The sequence below is a fragment of the Passer domesticus genome, chromosome 7 (assembly GCF_036417665.1).
Source record: "Passer domesticus isolate bPasDom1 chromosome 7, bPasDom1.hap1, whole genome shotgun sequence".
Classification (NCBI taxonomy): Eukaryota; Metazoa; Chordata; class Aves; order Passeriformes; family Passeridae; genus Passer; species Passer domesticus.
Window position 1 is genome coordinate 16,869,856 of NC_087480.1, and position 22,960 is coordinate 16,892,815.

Consider the following 22,960-nt stretch of genomic DNA (forward strand, 5'->3'; position numbering starts at 1 on the left):
TTCGGTTTTCACTGTGCCAAAGATGGAAATTAGTGAGATGCACTGGAAAAGTTGTCATGATAGAGCTGGAAGGAAATTAGGAAGGTTCTGTAAATGCTTTAAACAAACATATTTGGGGGTTTAGCCTACATCTATTAGGATTGATAGGGCTGAAATCAGACTGCCAACAACTCTGCCAAACTGTATGGATTGGATGGTGCACTCTCCAGAGCCACAAAGCCTAGAAACACCTTTTCCAGGGGAAAATTCAGGTTTAGATCAAATCTCATCCAAGCAACCATGGTGAGATTTCCCAGGCTGAATCAATATTGCAATTTGTGCCCAAGCATCTCAGCTCTATCATCTTACACCTCATTCTAAACTCTGCTCTGAAATTACTGCTGGTAATTTGAGGGAAAAGCTCAGGAGGAAACATCAGAACCTAGAGCTGGTAGAACACAGGAATTGCAAATAATGCTTCACCATGCTGAGATCAAGAATGGACACAAAATGGGGGTAGTGTAGGTACTATTTAAGGAAGAAAAGCCTCATGTTTGCAGGGCATTGTGCAAAAACCTCAGTAGCTGAGGCTTCTGACTTAAACATCATGTAATTATGCACAGGAACCTTGCCAGTCCCTCGTGAGGAAGGAAGATTAATGAAGAATTTAAAATGATAATACTGCCAGGCTGTAGGGAACCAAAGCAGCACATTTCTGTACAGCATGCAAATATTTTCCAGCATTATAAAAATAAACAAGCTTAGACAAGTGAGCAACTCACCACTGTTTGATGAGTGGCTCTAATGCTATAGCTCAATTAACCTGCATGGAGCAATAACAACCTCACAAGCAAAGAGAAGCATCTTTCTTTAGCTTGTGAAACAAAGAGGAATGCAAGAGTCCCTGTGAGGACAGCCTGTGCATACTTGCCCAGAATTACTGCTTAGCCAAGGAGCTAATTAGCTTACACATCAGGTGGGATGGGAACAGGTTCACCATCTCATCAGGGCTGCACTACAGTTAAGCACTTTCAGTTTTACTCCTCAGTTTTGTGTCACTCACACCTGAAACAATCCAGTGTCAGACTTCCAACTCCAGCAGCAAATTCTGTAAAGCAGTTCTGTGGTTTCTTAAAGGATGTGCTCGTGATACTGCCCATCCTGGCCAGCAGCAGGGGATGGGATGCTACCAGGTAGATGAAGTTTTCAGCTGGTTTTTAGGTGCTGGGCTTCCTTCAGACTGACCTGCACTCTGTAATAGAGGAGGAGACAGGAAACTGTGTGGAAAGGACCAGCTGTGAGGTCCCTGGGCAATCCTCCCATGCTGAGTCAGCCCTGGGTAATGGAAACACTCTGCTGCTCCATGGCCCACGCAAAGCCCAGCAGGCTGATCCCTGATCCTGCAGAATTCACTCAACCTGTGTCGTTGGAACCATGGCTGTTCTGCACCAAGGCTCGCTTTGGAGTGGCTGGGAGCATCAGGGGCTCAAAGGAAAGGTCCCAAATTACTTAATGAATAGTGGAGGTTATCACTGAATGCTCTTTGCTTCCTTCTAGCCCCAAGGAGGAGGAGAAGGGAGAGAATACACACCAGGCTAGTACTGGAGAATAAAGGTTCCCAGCGTCTGGCGCCAACACCCAGACCTGCAAGGCAGCACTCAACAAGCCCCAGCGTTGTGAGAGCACCTCAGCACCTGCTCCTAACCAGGAGGAGGTTCCAGACTCAACCCTAAACACCTCCCCAGCTCCCATTCAAGCCTTCCGGCCCTGCCTGCCTCCATCTGCTGCCCGTGGCTCAGGTGATCCCGGAGGGTGGCACCGAGCAGGTGCATGGAGTGCTGCCAGCATTACTCATCTTCATTCCAGAAGGGCAGAGTCACCGGGCAAACGAGAAAAACTTCCTTCTTTTAACGAAAAACAAGAACAATGTCACCCGCAGGGGGGCAAATAAGATGCATACCCATTGTATTAGATCATCGTGCTGCAGCAATGAAAGGCCAGGAGAACAACCAAAGACTGGTCCTGGTTTTAACAAGTCTCCCTGCCAAACTGAGTCCACCTGAGCAAGGATTAGACTGTCCCTAATCCTGCCCCTCAAACACTCATGCCACTGGCACCAGGCAGAGGGAAGCCTGGCAGACCTGAAGAAAAGGCAGCAAGTTGCCTGGCCTGGCTGGAGATAAATAAGTCAAGATATCAGCATGGGAAGATCCCCTCTAAATTACATCTCAAAGGAAAAAACTGACAAGACCTTACTTGACCTTTGAATTACTGCTCCCCTCACTAAAAAGTATCAATTTCTTCACAGGGAAGTTCCTATAATCTTCACCGACATAATTTAGGCTTTATATTACAAAGGAAAAAAAGAATAAACACTTACAAAGCCCAGTATAAATAGGAATGTGTAGTGGCGTTTAAGCACTTTGAAAAGAATGCTTTGGGATTTCAAGTTCCTCCCTAAAATTTTAAAAGTGACAGGAGCAGGACAATTTATTCTGAATATGCCAGTCTAATAGGAAAACCAGCTATTTTTATTGAGAATATTTCTACAAGAAGACATCACACCACTCAATTACTTGAACTGTTATGCAGCACTACCTAACACTGCTCACACATCTGCACAGTCACAACCCTTTAGGGGCAGGTACTGCCATTTCTGCCTAATTAATGAAACACAAATTCCAGCACAGGCAATGGAAGCTCTGCTACCAACCCCAGAAAGGCCAAGATCTCACCTTTTAGATGTCTCCTTGCTAAAATCAGCTCAAGCTCACGCAGCTCCAGCCACACCAGGTCTCATTCCAGAGGGCTGCCTCCCAGCACAGAGCAAGCAAGATTCATCTGCCTCAAACTTCAGCGATTTCCAGTCACTATCCCTGCAGAACTGAGGAACTGCTGCAAGCCCAAGCTGCAGTTTTAATTCTACATCAAGCTTTGTTTTGTGTTTTGAGAATGCTCCACTTCTGGCTGCTGCTGGCACTCAGGCAGCGCCCTGCTTCTGTCGTCAGCAGCCCCTGTCCCACAACTATCCCAACTATGCCTCAGCACCAGTTTCATTGCATTGTGTGGTTTCTCCATTCCTTCCCTGATTTAGTCCAGGCCTCTCCTCGGGGCTCTCAGATAATGAAAACCATGTGAGAGTAAAATGTAATCTTCAAACACGCAAACCAGTTTCATGTGCATTATCAGAAGGGAGCAAAATGTTGACAGTGCATCATTTGTCCCTACAGATAGGATCAGACTCTTTTAATTGCTGCTGAGATTAAAAAAAAAAAAAGAAAGAAAGAAAAGATTGGAATCACCATCTAAGTTAAAAATAAAGTCAAAATTTGAAGCTAAAAGCTTAAGCAGTCCTGAAAACAATAGAAATACGATCCTCAAAGAGATATACCCTTTTTGTGCCACCTTAAGGTAGTTTTTCCTCATATGTCAGTTGTGACATCCTGAAAATTTATATCATAAGTTGACACAAATAAAAAAACGTAGGTGAAGGAGGATGCAGAGAAGAAAACAACCACTATGGCCTAACTTTAGCATGGAATTTTCTGGCTTTTTCTAGCAATACCACAATTTAAACTATTTTAAGCCCCCATATGGAGGAGCTCTTCTTATTTCAGAAAGCTGTTTCACAGAATTTAAAGGGACTAACCACAGAATCCAGAAAGCAGGCAGGAACGGCCCCTCCTTTGGTCTCAGGTCTGCTTTTCTTTCCTTTAGAAACAGCTAAAATACAGGTAAATTGCCAGTTATCAGCCAGAGATGCTGTGGGCCAAGGAAGGGCACAAGCCCAGTGCAGCACTGGGACAGCCCAACACCACTGAGAGATCTCAGTGGGTACCATGGGTTAAAAATATGAATTAAAACTAAAACCCTACAGAAGATCCAGCCCACTGCACTTTTAGACAGCAAGGATGTTATAAAAGTGGTTTTGGTGTTGTTCTTTTATCATAACCACCTGGGCTTTTCATGTGCACCTTGTAAAAAACCTTTAATTACCTATAAGATGATTAATTGAGCCTCACCACCACACTGGAAGGAAGATATTACTCCATTCGTTTTGGCACAGTGGTGACTGGCTAAGTCTTGGCCTATACTGATGTTTTTTGTTGCCACAACTATGTCACTCAGGGAATTGATTTCTTTCAATGTGAGTATTCCAGCAACCACTCTAAAACAGATGCAGTTACAGTAGGAAATAATTGGTTTTAGGTGTATTGCTTAGGAAACCTCATGTAAACCATACCAGCACGACTTCTGCCTTGCTAATAGAAACTTCATCACTGCTAGGAAGATTTTCTGTAGCAAGCACAGATCCTGCCTAAATGGATTGGGGATGTTGGCACCCCAGGACTTGTGCAAGCAGAAGGCAGAGGAACCCTCTGAGGGTTTTCTGCAGCCGAAGAAGATATTTCTGCAAAGGATCCTCAGCAGCTGCAGAAAAACAGTTAAAGATTTAGAGCCCTAATGAACAAAATGAACTTCACTGAGTGCACAGAAACCAGAGGTAACACACTGGAGCACAAATCCAAGGTGATTAACCTTCCCTGCTCCCCTGAGAGCTCAGTCAATGCCAGCAGGGCTTGTGCAGGAAATGCACTCAGCTCTCCTGCCTGAGGAATGCAGTGCCAGAGCCTCTCCAGGCAGGAAAAGCTGTGCTGGGTCTCCCAAGGGAGCACATCCTGCAGTTTGCCTCCCCCAACACCACCCAGGCCCTGACCTCCATCCCAGCCTGTTGAGACTGCTCCCTCCAAACCCCCTGAGCAGCAGGGGATGGGGCAGCAGTGTCCCACACACAGCTCCTATTGCCACCCCTGCTCCCCCAAATCACAAATCCACTGCGCTTTCAGCACTTGCTAAATCCACTCTTCCCCCCAGCGGTGCTAAGCTTTTTTATAACTTTTTCTTTTTTAAAGAAGATCCAAGTGCTCCACATCCAATCCCAACTGGATGAGAGCAAAAGCTGCTCTTTCTCATGTAACTTTGGAGGGCTCTTTCCTGCCTGCTCTCCACAGATCCCTGATCTTACCCAAGGAAGGGTGGAACAGGCTACATAATGGCTCTTGTCTCTTCAACCTTCATCATTTACAGTAAAAAGTGTTCCAAATTTGTTTTTACTCAACACGAATCTCAGCACTCAGCTGTGATGACTCCAGAAAATTCCAGATTACCACCTCCTTGTGCACTTCCACAGGCTATCCCAGGATCCCAGACTGGTTTGGGTTGGAAGGAACATTAAAATCCATCTCGTTCCAACCCCCCAGCACAGGCAGGGATGCCATCTCACACTGGTTTTAAGTTCTGGCTCTCCAAAAATACAGAGGAGGTTTCAGCTTTGTTGCTTTTCAAAAAGACAATGGGAAAACAAGGAAGATGTATTTTCCCAAGCCCCACAACAAGACAGGCTAGCCCCAGTATGAAGCAATCAAATTTGTTTCAGCTGAACACAGAACCACCCAAATTAGAACAGCAGGAAAAGTCCACCAAACCCTGATGGGAACAAAGTCACCGAAATGTGGAATTACTTTCCTTGAGGGTTACAGTAAATAATCCTAATATATTAAGTAATTCTTTCAAAAAACAAGTTGTGTAGAGACACAAAACGTTTTAAAGAAAATATTACCGTGACACAACTCTTAGACAGGGTCTTACAAATGCTAATTAATTCATTAAGCAAAATCCTAAACTGGCTTAATTCATAAACATTCATATAAGAGAACTGTTCAACAACATTCTGGTCTACAATTGGACACTGTAAGTGCTTTGCTAATACAAATAAGCCTTTAAAAACCAACTTTATTGGATCAGCAAACTTTTTTGTCATTTACACAAAGTCTGGTTCTGTACTGTGACCAATACTGACGAGCCTTAGCCCAACAGTGGTTACCAAGGAAAATGACCAAAGACCTCTCCAAACTCCCAAGGAATTTCAAATATTTAGTATTAAAAAAAAAAAAAAGGTTATTTTAAGCTGAGACACAACCAAACTAGACAAGAGTCATTCTCAGAGAGGAGGAGAAAGTAAAAAAGCAACAAGTCTGAATGGCAGCATTTATCTCTGAACCCCTTCTGCAGGACCAAGAATGCAGAGTGCCTGCCAGGAGCAGAGGAGACACTGCTGTGGGGACAGGAGGGAGCCCTCACTTCTCCAGGGCCAGCCAAGCCCTGTGGGAGCTGCCCAGGACAAGGGATGACACATCCAAAAACCACCAGCAGGGATGGCCACAGCTCCATCCCAGCCAGACTCCAACACATGTTCCTCCTGCACCTAAGCTGAGCTCCTCACACAAATCTCTCCACTCTACTAAGGCAGGATTTTAAAGCTTTGAGGGGTTTGTTTCCACAGGCCTTTGAATTCTGTTCTCAGGGTTTTGGTTTTTTTTTAATTCATATTTCATTTTCTATTCCTATTCACTCCTCATGCACTGAGCTACTGTTGACATCAAATGTCTGGTTTGCCCTGAATGGCCATTTATACACAAGTAAGTTTTAAGTCTATTCTTATTTTAAAAACTACATCCAAGTGTCCATGTAAACACAAATTCCATCAACCACAAAAAACTCCTTTCATTTACAGCATAGCAGGCAAGTAAGAAAGATTATATTGCATGTTTAAAAATTCATTGCTGCTAGGAACAACTTCACACTATTTTTTCCCAAAGTTGTTGGATCTTTTTCCTGTCCTGAAGACAACATTTCAAGGCTACTCTGGAGAGCCAGGTAACATGCAAGATTTGGATATCTGCTGATATTTTAGAGTTCTCCATACAGCCCATTACTTTCACATGGACACAGTTCCAGTATCAGATCTGTCCAAAGCATGGACCAAATGCTTTTGGAAAGGGTGAAGGTATGGCCATGGAGGCTGCAGCATGAAGTTCTTCCTGTGGCCAGCACTGCATTCCAGAGCTGCTTGGGAATACACTCTCCTGTATAAAAGGGTTTAACAGCTCCTGCAGCCAAACTGGACTCACAGGGCAGGTAGGTGCCTGCTCTTTCATAAAAGACAATGATTTAAGTCTACAGTATGATGCTGCTGCCACACATGGAGCACGTGCAGAGAGAAGATCAGGCACCAGGGTATGTGGAAGCCTAACCTAGAAAGTACCTACTCATCAGAAAGTAAGAAAAGCAGAGAATTCCTCAAAGGAATGGGCTTAGGGAAATGGGTTGTGGCCCAGATTCAACACAATGGACTAAATCACTTTGACAAATCCTCTAGTGCTTCCTGCGAGCGTATAACCCCAGCAACAGGCAGTTTGGAACACTTCTATGAGGAACCAAGTCCTCTCTTGTATTTCAGTGGATAGAAGAGGAGAAAGAGAGCCTGGACCTTATTGCCAATCCCAAGAATGGCTGTTCTCACACTTTTATAAACACTTGGTCTCCATGGAAGGGGGATACCTAGCAGCAAACATTGGCAACCAAGGACATTCCACTCCCACTGTATCGTCCACAATAGCAAGGAGGGAAAAAAAATCCATAAGGCTGCTTTGATTAGGAACCCTTTGAGAGGACTTCTTCAAAAGTGAGCATCTGAAAATACCTTGAAATGTGGGAATGTGCAACAACAGCCAGATAGGGAAAAAACAGGCATGTTACTTTATTCTGAAAGCATTTACACTTCAGCCCAAAGTAGGAACATCCATTAATCCAAGAACCTTTTGCCAAGAACAAGGTCATCATTTTCTTTTTAATTCACAACAGAACGCTGCACACAACATGCTCTGCACCAAACAGAGAATCTCATCATTTACAAGTGTTTGGAACCAGGTTTTAGTTTAATGCATACTCTGAACTTGTAAGAACTTTATTTTACTGGGTTTTGTCTTCCCTGCAGGTCAGAGCTCTGCAGCTCTTTAACAGCCACTAGTAAGAGTGAAACAAAAAGTGCACAAGGAGTTCTGCCCCACAAGGGGGGTATAAACAGACAAATTCTTTCACTGCCAGAAGTATTTATACATTAACACACTCTTGGACTGTTGACAACTTCAAAATTGAAGACCTATTCCTGTGTATACATTAATACAACAATCTAAACCAAGCTCATATTTTACTCCACATTAAGAAAATTAAGCTTTAATGAGCTCAAATTTTCCTTGAGCTGTTTGCTCATTGCAGTGACTGAGCCCCAGCCATGGAGTAAGGAATCATTGTGCTGAGCCCTAGGAAGAATTAAATAGTGCAAGTTGTTCTATCAAAATAACCATCAAAAAAAAATAAATATAAATCACATTACACTCAACTGGAAACAAAAGGAAGGGCTAGAAGTGGGAGAAGCATTTTTGCTCTGAGAACTTGGGGGTTGCAAATTCTCAATTTCACTGTCATGGTTAGGAAAATGTGGCAGCAAAGCAATGCAACCTTATTTCTAAATAAACAAAAAGATTGATCAGTCTGCTGATGCAAGACAGACTAAAGAGAACAAGAGAACTATTAAATTATCTCCACTTCTGGGATTCTGGCTATTCTTTTGCAAAGTGAATGGCTTATGCTAATCAGGATGCATCTGAAATGCATCATTCAAGCCTTCTTGTGCAAATACAGTTCTTATTTATCCCAAAAGATCCCCACCAGCTGGCAATGTTTGCATACAATGTTAAACCCAACCTCAAGAGCCCATGCATTATGAGTCATTTTACACTTAAAAACATTAGGTCCCTTCAGAGTTCTCCAGACCGTGTATCCCACGAGAAGAATTTCAGTGGAATTCAGCAATAATACACTATGTTACCATCCAACTTCCTCTAGCACAAAGAAGTTACAAGTTTTCTGTTGTTCGGTGGGTTTGGTTTTTTTCCCTCCTAACAGTGCTTTTCCTCCAGAACATCTTTGGGGAAGGAACAAAAGGATTTGCACCAATCCCTTCTACATGAATCAAATATTTATGCTATACCCTCTTGAAGCACTTTCATCTAGTAACCTATGGAATGTGATCTCCTGACCTCAACACTCAGGCACGTCTAAATCAGCTGCCCTTTGAGCTGTATTAGAGGCCACAGAGAATTTTTATACATTTGTATCACAGGCACATGAAAACCTTGTGGCCCAGCTGTGGCGTTCTCTGCTACAAAGCATTAGTCCAAAGTGTGCTCCGGGCAAGGGGAACGCTTTGCTTGTCCCACGTTTATGGCACAATCTGATGTCTTGTGTCACAGGAGCAGGCAGGATGATGAACCATGCCATCAGCACATTAACCAGCCAGCACAATTCAAATCCAGGTGTCATGGCAAACTCCAAGCCCACGTCCCACCACATGGCCACTCTGTCCAGTTCCCTTCTGTCTCCAGCCCCCATCCCCAGAGCAGCCAGTGCTGCTGCAAAAAAACTCCAGAATCCAAAAGGCAAAGCACTTGTGGGATGAGCAGGGACCCCATTCCCTCCATCTGGAAAGCCCACCCTTTCCTCAAGAAAAATAAATCATTCTATGTTGTCTTTCTGGTTCCCAGGAATCTTTGAAGGATGGGGTTATGTTGCAAATAAGTGTTCTGGCAGTAAAAGAGAGGGAGACCAGGTGTCCCAGATGAACCTGCAACTTCAGCTACAGCACAAATTTTTCCAGGGTCAGCTCGTGACCCTGCTCCCTCGAGGAGCAGCCACTGAGGTAACCCTGGTGAAAGTCTGACCCAGAGATTTAACAGGGTCATGGGCCTGATGGTGGGGTTCATGTTTTCACAGCAGCCCTGAAAAACCTGAGTGATGCTGCCCATCGCTCACACGGGAGCAGCACGAGGGCGCAGGGAAAGCTCGAGAACACAGCTCTTGTGCTCCCACCCTGACGTGGTAGAAAAGGCTCAGTGCCCTGAAAAAACCAAGCAGAAAAATGTGAGACAGGAGCCAAAACCAAGACCCTGTCCTCTGCCCCAGGATGGATCCTGGTCAGTCACTTGCCCCAGTCCCCCTGCAAGGTGCCCCACTGGCTGCTGCACCTCAGCAGAAACTGAGGCACCCCCAGGTCTCTGAGGGTCCAGCAGCTCACAGCACTGACCTGCTGCCTCACCTATTCCACTCTCTTTTCCCACACAAATCCCTCCAGGGAAAAAAAAAAAAAAAAAAAAACAACAAAACTTAAAAAAGAAAGAGGAACAGGGAGCAGGACAGACCAATATGTAGCATTTCCTGTATCATCCACAGGAAAAACCCACGCAGCGGGGAAGAGCTCAATGTCAAGGCTGCTTTCACCACATGAACAGGCAGTTCCTCCTGCTGGGGGATGCTGTGTGATTCCACAGGGAACAATACAATCTTCCCTGACACAAGGAGTCCCACTAGCAGCCACACAAAATTCCACAGGTCCTTCCCTTGCAGAAATGCCTGGTAGCAAAGAAGGAAGGAGGAACGTGGGTACAGAGCTGGGGGAGAAGGAAAATGAGACATTCACTGTGGTATTATCACTTGTAAACCAGGACACACTCAGCACTTGGCCCCTACAGAAAGGAGTATTCTGCAAAATATGTTTCCCTGCACAGAGACTGGGCCTCCATCCAGTTATTATGTGCACATGTCCCTGCTGCGTTCTCAGCCTTACTTCGGGAAAAAAAAATCTCAAAACAAAGAAAACAACCCCTCATATTCACTGTGCACAGTGCCAAGCGTGCTCCTGACCATGTTCAATAATCTGTTAAGGCGTGCTAATTACGGGTGCAACACTTTTACACCTTGTGACACAGCAGTAAAGCACTTAATGTAAAACAAATTCCAGTGTGAAACAAGAAATCAGCCGATGGTGGCAGCCCTGTTTGCACGTGTGATACAGAAATGCACACAGATGCTCCTCTGTGCAGCACGACCCGCAAAGACAATCTCAACACGTGGATTACAAGCACAATGACTGCAATTATTTTCTCAAAAGAAAAGAGCACCACAAGAAACTGCTGCTTTCAAACACGGCCTGACACCAACCCACTTCAGCGACTTCCACCGAGTTTTACTCAATCCAATTACACACAAGTACATCGCTATTCCTTTTGGCAATTTACTACCACTGGTGAAATAGGTGGATGAGCGTATTTTGTTCTTTTTTTTTTCTTTTGCAAGATGAAAAGCAAACTTTACAAGAGAGAGAAGGGATGGACAAAAGCTGACAGAGAGCCAGTCTAGCTCCCAGGTTAAGGCTGGAGAAAGAATGCAGAGTCCCTTGCAGCATGAGCACATCTCTTACCTACTGATCTGCTGAAGACAAAAGGGTTTTCTTCTTTTCAGAAACTGGACACTTGTAGCTCGTTGGGTCAGTCACACAAAGCTTCCCTGCTGCCAAAGGTATTCTTTTCCCCCTCGGGTTTTTGTTGTTGTTGTTTGGTTTTTTACCCCAGAGAGTAGAGGGCAGAACAGTGGATTCAGCAGGGGCAAAGGGTGGAATTCGAGATTTAACGGGCTGGAGAACTGCAGAGCTCTCTCCAAAAGATGCTGTATTTCAAGGCGCTTTCATTTGCAAATCCTTCTTCATCCTCAGTGTCAATAAAACTGGAGGAGGGGGGAGTAAACTTTTTTTAACCGCAGAAATAAACCGGACTCCACAATACGGGGAACGTGATACGAACTGGATTTGCGGCTCGACTTTTTCTTTTATTAAAAATAAATATACTTTCAGAACAGGCAATCGAGCTGGAAGGGCGGGGGGGGGGGGGTCAAAAAACCCCGGAGTCAGCCAGGACCTGCCAGGGAGGAGGATAGCGGTACCTCGAGAGCGGCAGAATAAACACAAAGAGGGGAAAGTCCGCGTCCCGGCGGCGGCAGCCCGGCTGTCAGTGGCAGCGCCGCCCGGGGCAGTGGCAGCGCCCGCGGCCCCGGCAGCGAAGGGCGGCCCGCGGCATCGCGCCCGGGCGGGCTCGGCTGCGCTCGCTGCTTCCCCGCGGTTACCTGAGCGCGGCGGCGGAGCGGCACCGGGCGGGCTGGCGGCACGGGCGGGCTGGGCTCCCTCCTCCGCCTCCTTCCGCTGCTGTGGGCGCGGGCGGCCCGCGGGACGCGCTGGGCCGGGGCGGGCAGGAAGCGCCGCCGCCCCCGGGCCCGCCCCGCCCGCCGCGCCGCCCCCGCTCCGCCCCGCCCCGCGCCGCTATTGTGTGCGGACACACGGACACGCCGACACACGGCCCGGCCCGAGCCACGCACACGCACCCCGACCGCCCCGCGCTGTGCCCGGAGCGGCGTCCGAACGCTCCTGGAGCTCTCGGGGCTGTGCCCTTTCTCTGGGGAGCCTGGGCAGTGCCACAGCACGCACCGGGGCGAGAACCTTTCCCCAATACCCAACCCAAGCCTCCCTGACACAGCTCCAGCCGTTCCCTTGGCTCCTGTCCGTGCTCACAGAGAGAGAGCGAAGCTGCCCCTCCATGGCCCCTGCGAGGATGCTGAAGACCACAACGAGGTCTCCTCCAGGCTGAACACACCAAGTGGCCTCAGCCACTCATGAGAGTTTCCATCTAGACCTTTCCCCATCCTCGTGGCCTCCTTTGTACACTCTCCTAAAAGCTTAATATCTTTTTTATATTGTGGCGCTTTTTTATATTGTTTCCATCTAGACCTTTCCCCATCCTCGTGGCCTCCTTTGTACACTCTCCTAAAAGCTGAATAGCTTTTTTATATTGTGGCGCCCAAAATGGCTCAAAACATTCGAGGTGAGAGCACCCCACTGCAGAGCACAGCACAGGAGGACAATCCCCTCCCTGGTGATGCTGTGCCCGGTGCCCCCCAGGACAGCCCTGGTCCCTCTGCAGGAGCTGGGTGGCTGTGGAAACATCAACAGGATCAGCTCCAGCAAAACCAACCTGCCAAGACACTGGACTGAAATGGGTTTATAGCAAAGTGCACCAGCCCACGACTCACCCCCCTTTTTGCTGGCCAAATGCTGAAAATAAATGAAAGCAAGGCAAGAACTGGTCGTGACTAACTGCATATAGGCAGGGTATTAAAGGAGATCCCTGTATATAATGTTCTACTTAAAACCAAAATGTACACTTCCAAAGCTTAGGCTATCCTAACAGGAAATATCCTCAGACCTCTACTACTCTGCCACAGCTGGAAATAATGGTCAGCGTGAAAAGATGAGACTGAAGACACTTCAGTTCTCCCCAGATACAACTCTGATTTTGCTGTGTTTCAGCATTTCATCACACAATAAAAGGTGGTGGCCACATTCAGAGGTGGCTTTTGCTGAAGGCTTTAGTGCCTGGAATCAGAGTGTGGAATTTCAACTCCTAAAACAGTTTATCTTTAAACATTCCACAACTTTTACAGCAAAGCATAGACGCACCACCTTTGTGCATGTGACCCTATTCAAAAGCCTATAAAAGGGTCCCAAAATGCTGCTAAAAAGAAATACTTAAGGCAGTCTTGTTTTGGAAGATCCAATAGAGGATTAGTAATGGCAGTAACACAGCTCTGCAGTGGAGCCAGTCTTTGCACCAGAGAGGCAAAGCTCTTGTTCTGAAATGGGCTAAGCAACACCAACTTCTCCTCACCCCATCCCTGTAATCAGGGCAAAGCCCCAGTCTAAACAAGGCTGACAGATAACAAACTGGTCCTTCAGTTGGGACTTATTTGTGTACAAACAATCTACCCTGCCTTTCTCACAATCCACCTCCTCCTTCAGCTTTTGCATAGGGAGCACTGGAATCCTCCCCCAGAGAGGCCATTCCTGTCCTGAACTCCAGAGGAGGACAATCTCCCAGGGACAGCTTCCACTTGGCTCCTGGTCATTACCTTGTAATTAAAAAAAAAAAAAAGAGCAAAACAAACTGAATGCAGCTGTCACGGTGTGTCCACAGCTGATTTAATACATAAAGGCCTGATCATGCAAATATGAAGTCCACTAAGCAGTACTAATTTGGTAAGGTTTGAGGCTAAGATGCCACCAGTTTCCAAAAACACCCTGAAAGTGCAAAAACTGGCCACATGTCAAATCCTTACACTGTGAAATTTGGCCTTCATGTGAGGAGAGATGGCATGATTCAGCCATTTACCTTTTAATCACTCTGAGCAAATAAATCCTTTCCGACATCCCCAAATGTTAGCATTGAAAGAAAGACTTGGCCAAAAATTCAGGAAGTCAAATTACAGAAGTCCCAAATGCAACATTCTATAAACATCTATTTTTTCCCCCCTCATAACCAACATTCATTCACTGGAATGTTTTAATGGCAGAAATGCAGAAACACATGTAAACAGCTCATTAACATCCCATAACCTTACAGTTTGAAACGCCAAAGGAAAAAAAACAGGCAGGGGAGAAGCAGCTACTGAAGGCAACATTTGCTGGATGCTGTGGGGCAGCGTTGTAAGGGAAATTAGCACAGCTAGAGCGAGGGAAAGAGTTATAAACTGTGCTTCAGTCACACATCCTGTCTCCCTCCCACATGCTCAAAGAAAATATGGGAGTAAAGAGAGGAGGCAGAGTCATCAGGAAAGCACAAGCGTTGCTTCATGCAGGCACTGGGGAGCAGCGAGCCTTGCCCCAGGCGTGTTAACCTCGGCTCCTCTGCCGCCTATTCCAGGAGCACTGCTCGTGTTCAACCCACACAACTGCAGATACCAGCCTTATCGGGACTGCAAAAGAACAAAGCTGCATGAAATCCAAGCTCTCTTCCTTAAAACACTCTCCCCCTGTATCCTCCCTTCACCCAGCTCCCCGCCCAGGCCGGTGCTCAGGAGCTCCAGCACACATCTGAACGGCTGCCAGCGGAGGAAGCGAGCAGTTTCCATACACACATCACGCCACAATGTGGGAATTCAGGAAACAACACAAGAAAGGGGTTCCTAATAACTGTTCCAGCGTGCTCGGGCCAATTTATGCAATCACACAAAGGTCACGGTGGTTGTGCTAAAAAGCACAAAAGATAAGCGCTACAACGGCAACTAATTCAAAGTAGAAGAATAAATCTCGGGCTTAGGAAAACCTGGCGTTGCTCCACCTACAATTTTTTAAGAGGTTGTCCTTCACATTCTTTAAAATTCCTCCATCTTAAAGTTCCTCCCTCCAGGAATGGCTGTAACTCCGGCGCCCTTTGTCCGCAGCAGCTGGAGCTCAGGAAGCTGCTGATATTATCCCTCCTGTACAGACACAGCTCAGCCCAGCTCAGCATCCACTCAGCACACTGCACAGCGCCCTGAATTCATTTCCGTGCATCTCTGATCTCGGGCCAGTTTAACAGAGCTTTTCTTCTTGCACATAAAAATAAAGTGTTAGCAGGGCTCAGGAGTGGCATTTAGCTCTTGGGGCCAGACAGAACGTCCCCACCAAAGTGAGGGGTTCTTTGTCTATAAAATACATTATTGGATAAAATAATGACCCTACAGTAAACAGACAGTAAGACAAAGAAACAGGCAAAAAAAAAAAAAACTAAGAAGAGGAACTAAGGATGTTTGCCAGGAATGTGAGCAGGAGCAAGGAACAGGAATTTCTGAAAAGGGAGAGTGTATTTCTTGTCATAGAAGACAAAGTCAGAATCCCAGAATGGTTTGGGTTGGAAGGGACCTTAAAGCTCATCTCATTCCACCCCCTGCCTTGGGCAGGGACACCTTCCACCATCCCAGGTTGCTCCAAACTCCATCCCACCTGGCCTTGGACACTTCCAGGTGAGTTTGACAAATACTCATTGAATAAAAGGAAGTAAGCGAACCAGCACCACATGTCTGGGAATACAGATCAAAACAAGACTAAAAGATTTTAAAGCCTTGTAAAAATCACGAGAAATGTGAGAGAAAGCACCAAGGTACCAGAAGGTTGAGTGGTTGGTCCAAAGTCAGGCTGGGAATTCAGTCTGCACTTGCAGAGGTCCTGCCTTGCTGCCCATGTGTACAGTGAGCTCAGACATGCAGTACTGCAGCTTTTGCTGCTGTTTCACCACCTGGTTTTAGCACCCAGCACCTTCAGGCTGGCCATGGCCATCTTTAAATCAAATGCAGAGGATTTGGTGCTGCTGCCACATCCAGCCCTGAGCTGTAACAAGGCCTGGAAGGCTCCCTTGGGTCCTGTGTTAGGTACAGCTGGAGAGCAATGACAATTCCTGAAGGGATTCAGACCAGCGATTGAGGCATGAACTACATGAGTTATTATTCACCAAGATGGCAAGAACAGCTATTCACAGATCAAGAGCACCAGAAATAACCACCATCAAACTTGACATGCGTGGAATTGCTAGAAAAATTCTATTCTCAAAACACACGAGCAAGAACAGTTACACACTACTTATTCCTCTGGCCTTCACTAAATAACTGCTGTGTCTTTCTATACAAGTGTATTATTTTACCAATTCTACACAATAAAACTTTGATGACCACATAACTGCTGTGAGGGAAGTAACTGATACAGAAACCTCTGCAAAGCCAACTTAATGTCCTGTCTCTACTGTGATTTACACTGTAACACAGCCCCAACTCCTCTCAGATTTTTCATGCTGCTGCGTGTGAAGAGTTTTAAAAGTCTGTCAGTCTGGGAGGTGCCTCTAATGGATTGTAACTCAAGTGCAGCGTGGCTCCTGGGGTGAAGAAAAGGCCTGCAAGGAAGGGGGAGAAAAGGAACAGCTTACCACGGTGAAATGTAATATAGAGGTCAGCAGTGACATGTCACCCGTGAGGTGATTGATCAGGTACCACCTGTAAGGAGAATTATTCTAACTGCTGAACCTTGGCCCCTCTCTGTGCAGAACTGCAGAAGAGAGCTGTGTATCCAGGAGAGTGGTAAACAACTGCCAACTATGGAAAAACAAATGTTTCAGCTTTGCCCTAAACACATTCACACCTCAGTGCCCTGCAGTTAAATGTTTGGGCAAAATAAGGTTAGTCTGGACAAAGTGATTTCCTTACAAAACACTGTTCTTCTCCCAAAGATGGACCTGTAAGCCTTTAGCTGATGCCTATTATATGTTAACAACTTTAATGTAGGAAAGCTGACCACTCCCTTGCTTCTCTGCACTCTTACCTCTCAAGTCTCTTTAAAAAGAGATATGGCTTTAAAATCTGCTGGAATTAATTGAAAGATTCCCTCAACTCCCAAGGGATTTGGACCAGAGTGAACTATAAGAGTAAGGCATGGAGCACTGAACTTCAGCACAGTATTGTTTGCTCTCAAGGACTAAAGATTGTGTGAAATTACAAGTGAACAAGATGTACAGCAGGTTCTGCAGCAAAAACCAGACTTGCTAATCCTGATATTTCAATGACCATAAAGCCTAAGAGGGGACAACCATGGCTGGTTGTCAACCTCTTCAAAGTCTCCAGGCCTTAAAATGGTGCAGCTGTATTGATAAATACCACAGGGATGGGGGACAGGGGGTGCTCTTTGATTTAAAGCTCTTGCAACTCATTTTTAATGCTAATGTCAGAAGCAGACTCAAAAGTGAGAAACGAAAGAGGCCAAACCAACAGCAATCTCTGGCTGGGAGCAACCTTGCACTGCCTGGGAAGGGTAAAGCATGGTCTGAGTGAAACACTGAGTGCCATGTGCATGCAAGAGCTCTGCTAATTGCAGAAGCAGAACCATCTTCCCCTGCTACAGAGAAGCTGTACTGTAACCAGCTTGTTCTGAACATGAAATTAAGAAGGGAAATAAAAGGAGAAAAAATGTTAGGTACAAAAAACATATTGAAACAAAATAGATTAATTCCTCTTAACTTCTTCAAAAAGTGCCAATTAGAATTTTTATGAATACATGGATGTGCACCTAAAAGCAGTCTTTTCCCTGTAGTAAGCTACCAAAAGACTGATAATTAGAGAGAGCAAAATATCAAGTTACAGGTAATTGATTAACATTTCATTTTCATGTAAATGAAAAACTAAAAATAGAATTATGGAAAAAAGTCTGATTAGATTTTACAATCATTTTCAAAAGCTCTGTCACATTCTGGAAGAGCACCAGCACTCTCTGCTGGTGATCTTTGTTCAACAGCTATCAAGAGAAAAATGAGGGATGAAAGTGCATTATGTTCTTGATATGAAATGCCATATTTGTTTTAAATTGATGATTAATTAGGTCCCTAACAATTTAGAACACAGCAGCTCTAGGAGCTAGCTATGCTTTTGGAAACAATGCAGTCATTACTAAGAACTGCATTTACTCTGGGCAATCATCACTCACTGGAATAAATTTCACTGTCTCAAATAAACATCTGATGTAAATGCTTCTCTCAGCAGAAAGCACTTCTGTGGTGCTGCCACACAAAGACAAGCTGGTGTGAGAAATTCCCATGATGCCAAATCCCCTGGCTCCACCCTGACTTTCCATCAATTTCTGGGCTGTGCCAAGAAAAACAGCTCTCCTTAAAAAAGTCCTAGCCCAGCTCCAGCACCTTCCCCAGCAGGAGCCACAGTGGGAATGCTGCTGTTTTCATCAAAGCAAACCTGCTCCCAGCCCTGTCTCTGTTCCACCCTTTGCCAGGAAGCTGGAAAAGCTTTGATTCCCTCTCCCCAGGATGCACCCAAGCCGTGTCTCCTGGGCTGTCTTACACACCTGAGCCAGAGCTTGCACAGGGACAGAGGCAGCAGAAAGAAACCCCAAGCCAAGCACCTCAGTGCCAGCTGTCCCAGCTCCCAAACTGTGCTCGGACCAGGCACCAGGAAGAAGGGTTAAAAATTGGCAAATTGAATCCATGTGCAGCTCATGGAAGTGTGGGAAACAAAAGAGACAATGTTAAGGACAGAGTATTCATTAGCAAAGGGCTCGAGTTTCTTGGCTTCTGCCATCTGCTTCCCAAAGGCCATTTTTCAAGGTAGCTTTTTGTTCTTCACTTTTGAATGTAGCTGTGGAAAGACATCCTACTCCTTCTTAGCTAATGAACTAAAGCTCAGTGCACGTTCAATGGCTTAAAATATTTTGTCTTTTTAAATTCCCTGGGGACAAGAAGGGAATGCAATGTCAGAGGTGGGGTTTTTCTCCTCAGATTTGGGTCAAATTTTTACCTGACACAGCTGACCCAAAAAGCTCAGACACCTCTACAAATATTAATTTACACTATGGTATTAAATACATAAAGAAATCCTGTGTTAACAAAAAAAAAAAATACATGGGACTTCATAATGCTGTATATATCTGTATATTATGTGTAGTGAGATACACAGCCCTTTTGACTATTTTCCTTTATGAAGTAAGAATTGGGAAGAACAGCTCCTGAATTAGAGAAACAGCTCAGAGCCCTAAAAAGAACACACTCTGTGATAAAAATAAGTGAGTTTTAACATAGTTGTATGTCAAAGTCAGGAATAATTGTTCTAATGCATTCTGCTCCTGACAGATCTCAAATTTAGAAGAGCTTCACATTTGCTAAGAGTCCCAAGGAACTTTTAAGCATTCAGGGATCACTGACACTTGGCAGAGTGGGACAGAGTGACAGCCAAATGCCAAGCACAGCTCTGAAACACTGCATGAGGAACAGACATTCCTGCCTAAGGGGCACAGCAAGTTTCCCACTGCAGAGAAGGACAAGAGTTTTCAAACCTGAAGTTTTCTGTTCTTTGATGAATTTAATATTGTGCACATGACAGCATCCAGGCAGAGACCAGTGATCTACAAGGGATGAGAAGATGCTCAAAGCCTTGAGAACCTGAGCACCTATAGGACATTAACATGATTACTTTTTTAATATTATTAACTATACATGCCAGGCTGCTCTTAAATATTTTCTTCCCACATTCCTACCCACACCTTTACCTTTGTGCCATAGGAATTCTGTATTCAGCTCTGCCCCTTGATCATTAATGCAGACTCCTGAGCTTCAGACTTCAAAGCAAGGCAGGATTAAGAGTCACAGGCTCGGGACTGGGACAGCATCAAACCCTCCCTGTGCAGGAACCTCCACCTTGTGTTTGACTCCACAAACACCTCCTGGGTGTCAGGACTGGGAAATCCAGGGATTTATGTGGAACTTCCCACAGGTTAAGTTAATAAGGGAGCCCAACATCTCCTTCCAAACACTGGTAAATGAAAGGAAATGGGAATGCCTCCTGGGGTTAGGGAAAGAAAGATGTGACTGCTCCAGAAATGTGCAAAGGAAGAAACCAAAGGCTTCATTGTGTGGAAATGCACTTCTCCAGGAAAGCTCTTCTCTTCTCCCTCTCCTAAGCAGCACATGAGAATGTTCTCAGGGAACCCATCATCACCTCCAACCCTGGTGGTGGTTTAGTTTTTATTACTGACTTTTCTGTTTTTCCCTCTCACCCTCCCTCATCACCTCCATCATCACCTCCAACCCTGGTGGTGGTTTAGTTTTTATTACTGACTTTTCTGTTTTTCCCTCTCACCCTCCCTCATTCTGCTGCTCAAAATGTCTGCACTCGCAGCTTCCTCATTTCTGCAGGTCCTCCCCTGCAGCACATCCCAGTACCACCAGCATTACTGAGAGCTCCAGCCATGCCTCACCACCCAGAGCTTCCAGCAATGAGACTAACACAACACAAATGAAGAAATTACAGCACAGATATACCAAGATACAGGTCTGTCCAAGACCCTGAGGAACTCTGGGACTCATTTCAATGTGACTTGCAATCAGCATCCCTTTGAGTTATATTTGAAAATTACACCAACCTGGCCAAGATTAAGCCACATCAGGCTTAGGCAGAAAGGCAGTCTGGACTTTTTCAGCTTTATTTGTAGCTGCTCTTATATCACCAACTTACAAAGAAATTACACAACACCAGACCAACACAGGTGCAGGTCCTTTAGTGGTAAGAAAGTTCTAGAGATCACCAGACTCAGGAATTTTCATTGACAACACAGTCTACACCTGCTCTGAGTTAGACATGGCAATGCTACAGTGGGAGAAGCTGTTGCAGAGACACTCCCTGCCCACATCAGCCTCACGATCCCTCATGAACGCTGGGCTCAGGTGATGGTAGGTGGTGTTACAGAGCAGAGATTTATTTGCTGAGAAGGTGAACTGCAAAGCCAAACTCAGAAAATTTCTCTGCCTAACAAGAAGGTTGCAATTAGGTCATTGCTGAGCGCTGGGTAAGCACAGATCAGAGCAAAAACATTCCCACAGAATAACTCAGATGTGACAGCAGGTGCTTGGAATGAGAACAAGGATTTCATCCACGTAGTCCTGCTGCTGAGTTATGTGGATAAACAGTGATCCTGATGGAGCCAGCCCCCAGCAGGACACGCAGGTGTCGGGATACTCAGACCCACTTTAGCAAAAACAAACTAATTCCCAAACAGGAAAGCCCATGTACAACTTTTGAAATTTGACAAAAAGCTCAGAGCAAGTTTCAGGTCAGAATTCTATTCAGGACGTGGATGAACTGGATCCAGGCCACAACCTTTTTTCGTATGTTCTGGACTACAGTTTGACCAATGCTTCTTATTTCTGAACCCAATTTCTGCTAAAATATTCCATCAGTTCTGTCCCCAACTCTGCTCAGCTCAGGCTGGATATTTTGGTGAACACGAGACCTTTATTCAAACGCCAAAGAACTTCAATAGAACACTCTCCAGGCTGCTTTTGGTCACTGAGATTCCCTCCTTTGGATCCTGCACATGGAATTACCTGTCCTAGGGGCACGCAGGTCAGGAGAGGGGAGAATTCTGGGTTAATGGGATACTGTTCTGATCAGGGAGATTAGGTTACAAGGCCATGCTTTGTAACACACTGCCTTCTTCAGTGTGGCACTTTAGTTTACAACTGGGGATTTCTCCTAATTAGATTGTACTTTTAATTATTTATGGCCTGTATTATCTGCAGAAGCTGCCCAAAACCTAAGCCTTAATAAGGATAATTGGAATAATCATATTTTTCCCTCTTTTGTAAAGCACCTTGAGCCTTACTGATGAGAAATGCTAGGATGTGATTAGATGCTTAATAAAAAAATATCATTAGAAAGTAAAATAAAAATGAAAAATTAGCTAAAACATAATTTTCTATTTTATACTGCATTGGGGATGAGTTAAGAATCATTTATCAGGGGCGCTGCTGAAAATTTTAACCTGAAAATTGAGTGGAGAGATCTTCTTTATGCATGCTATATGGGAGAGTGCAGGTGAGGATGCCAGAGTCAGGGTGTGGATGTTGTGAGAAGTCTGAACAGCCCCTGGGAGCCTGAAATATGGAAGAGCTGGTCTGTCCCACTGGTGCAGCCAGCACCAAGAAAAGCGGTGGGTGTTCAACACCACCCCAGCTCCTGTGTGCACCACGGCTCCTCCACAGCGAAGATTTGGCTTTCCAGCCCTCACCTTCCCCACAAAGTGTCCGGGAATTGAGGCAGATGGGGTTTGAGCTGCTCACACCATGTGGCAGAAGTCACGGTGAATATTTATGGCCCTGCCTGACTCAGTGTGTGAATGAAATCCACAACGGCCGAACCACGGCACGGATGCAGAGCTTTTAACCCTTTGGGGATGATCACCCTCCAAATTTTCTCTCTCGGAGATGAAAGCAGGAGGATTTGGAGACGCTTCTGTTGAATTCAGAGCTGGGGCAGGTGCGGGTGAGCCCCGGCGGGAGGAGAAGGGCAGAGCAGGGACCATCCCTGGCGGCTGGGGCAGAGGCTGCGGGCAACAAAACACCCCCGGCACCACCTGCACCTGACAATGGAGCCGGGAAGGGCCGGACAGAGGAGCAGGGACGGCTCCCACAGCCCCCAGCAGCCCCCGAGCCTCGCCACCCCCCACGCCCAGCCTTCCCCACACCGCCCGGGGAAGGCGGAGGAGAAGCCCGTGAGGGCAGCGGGAACACCCGGCCGCCCTGCCCCGCCTCGGGGGGCCCGTCCCGGGCGGTGCTTGAGGGGACAGCGCCGGCCTTCCCCCGCGCCGGCCTCGCCTCGCCCCGCGGCCGCGCCCTCACCCGCGCAGCGCCCTTACCCCGCGGGCGCCGGGCCCCGCGGCCGCCCGCACATCCATCCCGGGCCGCTCCCCGCGGGCTGCCCGGCCGGCACGGCGCTGGGCCACGCCGGGGAGCTCCGGCAAGGGCCCCCCGCCGATGCCGAGGGGAACTTTCAGCAGGCAGCTGTAACTACGGCGCCCGGCATCCCCCGGCGGGCCGGCGAGCGGTGCCGGCCGGGAGCT

General features: G+C 46.3%; 1 protein-coding gene across 4 annotated transcripts in view; it reads right to left on the reverse strand.

Annotated features, from left to right (window-relative positions):
• AMOT (angiomotin) overlaps positions 1–22,935 on the reverse strand; it is a 58,537-nt gene extending 35,602 nt beyond the window's left edge. Inside the window, exons 1-2 of one of the 4 annotated variants that reach the window (XM_064427180.1) lie at positions 11,836–11,989; positions 11,138–11,439 (exon numbers count right to left, since the gene is read on the reverse strand). The gene's annotated coding sequence lies outside the window, so the exon portion shown is untranslated. Of the gene's footprint in view, positions 1–11,137; positions 11,440–11,835; positions 11,990–20,485; positions 20,569–22,756 lie in introns of those variants that run through there. The other 3 variants (XM_064427181.1, XM_064427183.1, XM_064427182.1) reach the window with 3 other exon arrangements.
• Between the last annotated feature and the right edge of the window lie 25 nt (positions 22,936–22,960).